This window comes from Martes martes (assembly GCF_963455335.1).
Source record: "Martes martes genome assembly, chromosome: 9".
In the NCBI taxonomy this organism is placed as follows: domain Eukaryota; kingdom Metazoa; phylum Chordata; class Mammalia; order Carnivora; family Mustelidae; genus Martes; species Martes martes.
The window spans coordinates 65,793,191-65,799,554 of NC_137896.1; positions in this window are offsets into that span (position 1 = coordinate 65,793,191).

Genomic DNA, 6,364 nt, shown 5'->3' on the forward strand with positions numbered 1-6,364 from the left:
AAAGATATTTTACTAGTGTCTTCCCTCTATATACGCCTAGAGCTGCTTGAAAACACACAGCCTTCATCATTGCCTATAGTAATGTCTGTTCTATTCCTTGTATTTGTTCTATGCGCTGGTTCACAGCTCTCAGAGTGATTAAGTGGCTTAACATTGGATAGTTTCCTTTCATCTGCAGTTTCCAGATGGGATAGGGGAAGAGGGAAAGGAAATTTGAAGCATGCTTTAGAAAAAGTTCCAAGGCATGTACACCATGTGGGAGTTGTTGACTTATCTTTGGAGTTTAGTTTGACAAAGCAAGGCTGTCCAACCTCACATTTACTGAGAATTTGCTGAGTGCTTTTGCCCAAAGTGAGGCTGAGAAAGTTGAGCTGTAGAGAACAGAAATGGATGAAACTCATCTCGGAAATCTTTCTGAGAAGATTGCAGACCCCAAGTGGTAAAAGTGTCTGTCTCAGCTAGAGAAAATAAAGACCTGCACCCAGGGTGCCTGTCTCTCAGACTGTGGGGATCTCTTCTGACTGGGGTTTCAGTTTTTTTTGGCATAACTTTGTGTCTAAACTTGGTGCCTTACTAATGGGACCTGCCAGCCTCTGGCTGCTTAGGAGTCATAACCAAAGGCAATGATAATTCAGAATGTCCTCCAGTGGGTCAGAAGAGTATGCATCTAGGACTCTTGGCACCTCTTTATTGTCTCAGCTACATTTAGGGATTAGAAAATGATAACGTTTCAAATGACACAAATTGAACCAGGACTAGTTTTCACATTTAAGCCATAATAAAAAAGGACAAAGCACAAACAATATTTTTTTAGTATAAAGAGCTAGTCATCATAAGTAGGGACCAAGTATTTTTTTTTATCAGAAGCACATTTTTTAGTTTAGAAGAAAGAGCTTTACATGTTTTGACCTCCTTTGTTGCTTACTCGCTCTCTCCCTTATAAGTTCCGACGTTTTTAAGTAAGATAAGAAACTTCGGTGTGACTCATTCATGGAGCATTGTGAGAATCAAATGAGTTAATACACTTTTGAAGTTATTAGAACAGTACCAGGCAGAGAGTACATGTTCAGTAAATACACTGTTATTACTCACCTGTTCCTCCTCCATTTATGCCACCATGCATAGAATAAATTCTATTACATACCATGTGTATATATGCTTGTGTTTAGGAGGATATTTTTTATATAAGAGGAAACAGTTCTTGCCTTTTTTGGAGTTAATAAAGGAATGAGAAAAGGATGAGAAAAACTGGAGTGCAGGTAAGCTGTGTTAGATTCCTGGCCTTCTTAGGTATCCAAGCCAAGAATGGTGGAGAAAGTTAAAGATATGCAGCAGAGTACAGAAGCCACAATCATGAACAATGAATCTTGGAACACTGAAAAAAATAAAGCTTAAAAAAAAGGAAGCCACAATCAAATCCTTAAAGGTGCACAGCACAGTGGTTAACACATGGTAAATGTTGAATAATGTCAAATAAATTGTGTGATCGCCACTCACCCAAGAAGCCTCCTCTGACTTCTGTGGTCCTCGAGGCAAAATGATTGCCTCCCCCCTTCCATATTGCTCCCTACCATGCCTCTACCTCTATTTCAGCACCTTTTTAGGCTACCCAGCCCCCATTTCCATTCCTGTTTCCCTCCACAGTTTTGTGCTTTCAAAGCCTGAGACTTATCTTCTTCATCTTCATAATCTTCAGGGCCAGGCATGATGCCTGGGGCATGGAAGGAGTCAATAAGTGTGTTTGAGGTGGGGGGAGGAGGAAGAAAACATTCGGGATTTAGTAACGTTGTAAAGAAAATGGGAATTGTCTGAAATGATGTGTTGTTAGTTCCCCAGTCAAGCCCTGAAAATGAAGACTCACATTCAATTGGGACATGTTCACAAACCACTCTTAGACTCATGCCTAGGCTCCACTTCAAGGTCACCCTGGTAGTTGACAGGATATATCTTCTTCCTGTGTTTGAAAATTAAAATTATATATATGCATTTCTAATCTCCTACGGTGGGTGTGATAAACAAAACAAACCACCTTGTGGACTTCAGGGTCAGACCGACCCAAGCCTGCAAAACCAGCTTCACTATTACCTCTTGGGGCTCCCGAGGCTTAATGAGTAATGGCTATGCAAGTGCCTCACACTCCTGGGGCCCTGGCTGGATGGCAGGTTTCATTCTCAACAGCCGCCTCAGGATCATTGACCGTAATTTCATGATCTCATTTGTGAGCTGTCCCAGAGTTTGTCTGGGCTAGGAAATGTGAAAATTCACAGGGCAGTTGGGGAAACTCTTCGGATGTCAGGACTTAAAAACTGGTAAATAAGAGGAAAGAATTGTTTATTCTACCTTTCCTGTATGAACAGTACCACTGAAGAGCCAAATAATAAGTGAAATTTTCTTTAAGGCTATGTCAGCTAGGGCGCCTGGGTGGCTCAGTGGGTTAAAGCCTCTGCCTTCAGCTCAGGTCATGATCCCAGGGTCCTGGGATCAAGTCCCGCATCAGACTCTCTGCTCAGCAGGGAGCCTGCTCCCTCCTCTCTCTCTGCCTGTCTCTCTGCCTACTTGTGATCTCTGTCAAATAAATAAATAAAATCTTTTAAAAAAATACTCTGTTAGCTAATTAGTAGAGAAGAAATGATAGCATATCACCAATTTGCAACTTGTAATGAAATGGTAAGTCCAGACAATGAGCTAGGACCTAGGTCCTAGGAGCTCTAAGGGAGTGCACACGGATGTCCTTCTCAGGTAAACAGACCTGGGAAGAGGCCCAGGCAGGCCCTAGAACCAATCCAGAGGCTCCCGAGCACAGAATTTGGGAATCTTGGGCACCCAGAGCATGGACTAGAGCAGGGGGTCAGATTGTGGGTAGGCAAGTTCCCTTGGCCTCTTGTTCTGTGGCTGGAAGAGAGTCAAAGTAGAGTCCTTTAAAGCCTGGGGTCCCAGGGAGGGACCCCTCCTGCTCAGGCCAAAAGGCAATGCCACTTCTTTGCTACCCATTAACTTTACATTATCAGGTTCTGGAGTCAGACAGAAATTTGTCAATCCTGGCTCAGGCTATAAGCAATATTACAGAAATTACATACCTGCTCAGTTTCTTCACTTGTAAAAGGGTCAGGAAAGGGGAGACTATTTGAAGGTTAAAGGAGCAGTATTACATGAGCACCTACCCTATTTCTGGCATATATACAGTAGCCCTCCATAGGAGGCAGGTCTGTGAGGGCCCAGAAGTGCTGCCGCCATACAATAGCATCTGACACCAGGGTTTGTACAGATGAGAGGGGCTGAAGGAAGGGACACAGGCTGGAGACAGTGAACTTTCTCTGGTGCAGCTTTCCTGGAAATGTACAAAAAGAATAATTTGATACATTTTCTGCAGAGTCCCAAAGCTTTTTTAAGACTTGCTCTAGATCCCACTGGACTATAATCTCCTTGAGGACAGAGATGGATATTCTCTGTAAAACCTTAGCTCTTTGTATATTATCTGACACATAGTAAGTGCTCAATAAAAAAGCACTGGGTGAATGATTTCAAACTGGGCTAATTGCCTGTAATGAAGGACATTTATTTCCTATGTGGCTCAAAGGTTTCCATAGACATGTCAAACTGGAATCATTCTGTTTCTCAAACCTGCTTCTTCCCCTAGTTCCCTGCCTCAGTGTGCAGAACCATCAATGCCCCAGACCAGCAGTCATGCAGTGGGCTCAGCACCTCCCAACTCATCACCATTTATACCTGATTAATTACCATTTCCCAGTGATTATATCCATTTTGTAGTTTTTTAATTTGTCTGATTCATTACCACAAACCTAGTTCAGGCAACTGTTCTCTCTCCCTTGAGATACTGCAGCATTTAGCTGCTCATCTCACACCAACTCATGTCCCTGAATATGTCCTCCTCCATGCAGCCAGAGTGACCTTTACACATCTGGCCACTTCCCTGCTGGGCTGGCCTCAGGGTAAAGCCTAAACTCCTTAATGGTCTACAGGACTCTCTGGTACCCATCATCTGCCCTACCAGACTATAAGATCCTTGAGAACAGTCTTTATCTTATATTTCTTTGTAGCTCCTGCGATCAGCCAGAAACTCACTGTTATATAAATGAGTAAAGTTTTTGAACATTTTTTCATGTATCTGTTAGCTATTTGTATTTCTTCTTTGGAGAAGTGTCTGTTCATGTCTTCTGCCCATTTTTTGACTTGATTATTTGTTTTTTGGGGTGCTGAGTTTGGGAAGTTCTTTATAGATATTGGATATCAGCCCTTTATCTGTAATGTCATTTGCAAATATCTTCTCCCATTCTGTGGGTTGTCTCTTAGTTTTGTTGACTGTTTCCTTTGCTGTGCAGAAGCTTTTTATCTTGATGAAGTCCCAAAAGTTGATTTTTGCTTTTGTTTTCCTTGCCTTTGGAGACATGTCTTGAAAGAAGTGGCTGTGGCCAATGTCAAAGAGGTTACTGCCTATGTTCTCCTCTAGGATTTTTATGGATTCTTGTCTCACATTGAGGTCTTTCATCCATTTCGAGTTCATCTTTGTGTATGGTGTAAGAGAACGGTCCAGTTTCATTCTTCTGTATATAGCTGTCCAATTTTCCCAGCACCATTTATTGCAGAGGCTATCTTTTTTCCATTGGATATTTTTTCCTGCTTTGTTGCAGATTAGTTGAACATAGACTTGAGGGTCCATATCTGGCCTCTCTATTCTGTTCCATTGATCTATGCGTCTGTTTTTGTGCCAGTACCATGCTGTCTTGATGATCACAGCTTTGTAATATAGCTTGATATCAGGCAACATGATGCCCCCAGCTTTTTCTTTTTCAACATTTCCTTGGCAATTCAGAGTCAGTTCCATACAAATTGTAGGATTGTTTGTTCTAGCTCTTGGAGAAATGCCATTGGTATTTTGATCAAGATGGCATTGAAAGTATCAAAACCACATTGAAATACCACCTTACACCAGTTAGAATAGAAAAAATTAACAAAACAGGAAACAACAAATGTTGGAGAGCATGTGGAGAAAGGGGAACCCTCTTACACTGTTGGTGGGAATGCAAGCTGGTGCAGTCACTTTGGAAAACAGTGTGGAGATTCCTCAAAAAGTTAAAAATAGAGCTACCCTATGACCCAGTAATTGCACTACTGGGTATTTACTCCAAAGATATAGAAAGAAGGGGCACATGCACCCCAAGGTTCATAACAGCAATGTCCACAATAGCCAAACTGTGGAAGGAGCCAAGATGCCTTCAACAGACAAATGGATAAAGAAGATGTGGCCATATACACAATGGAATATGACTCAGCCATCAGAAATGATGAATACCCACCACTTGTACGGAGACAGATGGAACTGGAAGAGATTATGCTGAGTGAAATAAGCCAAGCAGAGAAAGACAATTATCAAATGGTTTCACTTACATGTGGAACATAAGGAATAACATGGAGGACATTAGGAGAAAGAAGGGAAAAATGTAATGGGGTGGTAATCAGAGAGGGAGATGAACCATGAGAGACTATAGACTCCAGGAAACAAACTAAGGGTTTTAAAGGGGAGAGAGGTGGGTAATGTATTAGCCTGGTTATGGATATTAAGGAGGGCATGTATTGCATGGAGCACTAGGTGTTACATGCAAATAATAAATCATGGAACTCTACATCAAAAACTAATGAAATACTGTATGGTGACTAATATAATAAAAACATAAAAATAAATGAGTAGAGTTTTTAAAATCAAAACAATTTTTGATCTATTGAGAAAAGTATAAAATTTAAGCCATAGACTTAAATTATAAAACATCAGAGATGAACCAAGACTGATAAGCAAACAAGTTCCCTTGAGTAAACTCATGCTGGGTTGACCATGGTGAGCAGGAAATACATCTATGATTTGGTGCAGTATTCTAGGCTCCTTGCACTCTCCTTCCTTTGGATATGGAACTAATTTAGTCTTGGAGTGAGTCACTGGACTATTTCTAGAAATCACCATCTTTCTCTAGAGTGGTCTTTACTGACATTTGACATACTTAAGCCATGTGACTGCTCCAGAGAGCCTGTGTTTGTCTGTTCAAGAGAAACTGTCCTCAGGGATTCATCTTCTGCCTGGAAGGTTTTGATCAAGGATAAGGGAACTGGCTAATCTTTGTGTTCCTCACACCAGTGCTATGTTTAAATCAGCTTTCTTTTCTCATCAGTCATAGGGGCGCTTTCCAATGTTTGCTGAAGGGAGAGTACTCACGGTCTGATTTCTAGCACTAGGATCATGCCATCAACTGGTTTTACCTATTTCTTTGCTTGAACAAGATGCTTAACATCTCTGAGTCTCAATTTAGTCATCTGTAAGTGGGGATAAAAATTGTAAATACCTGATGAGGTTATT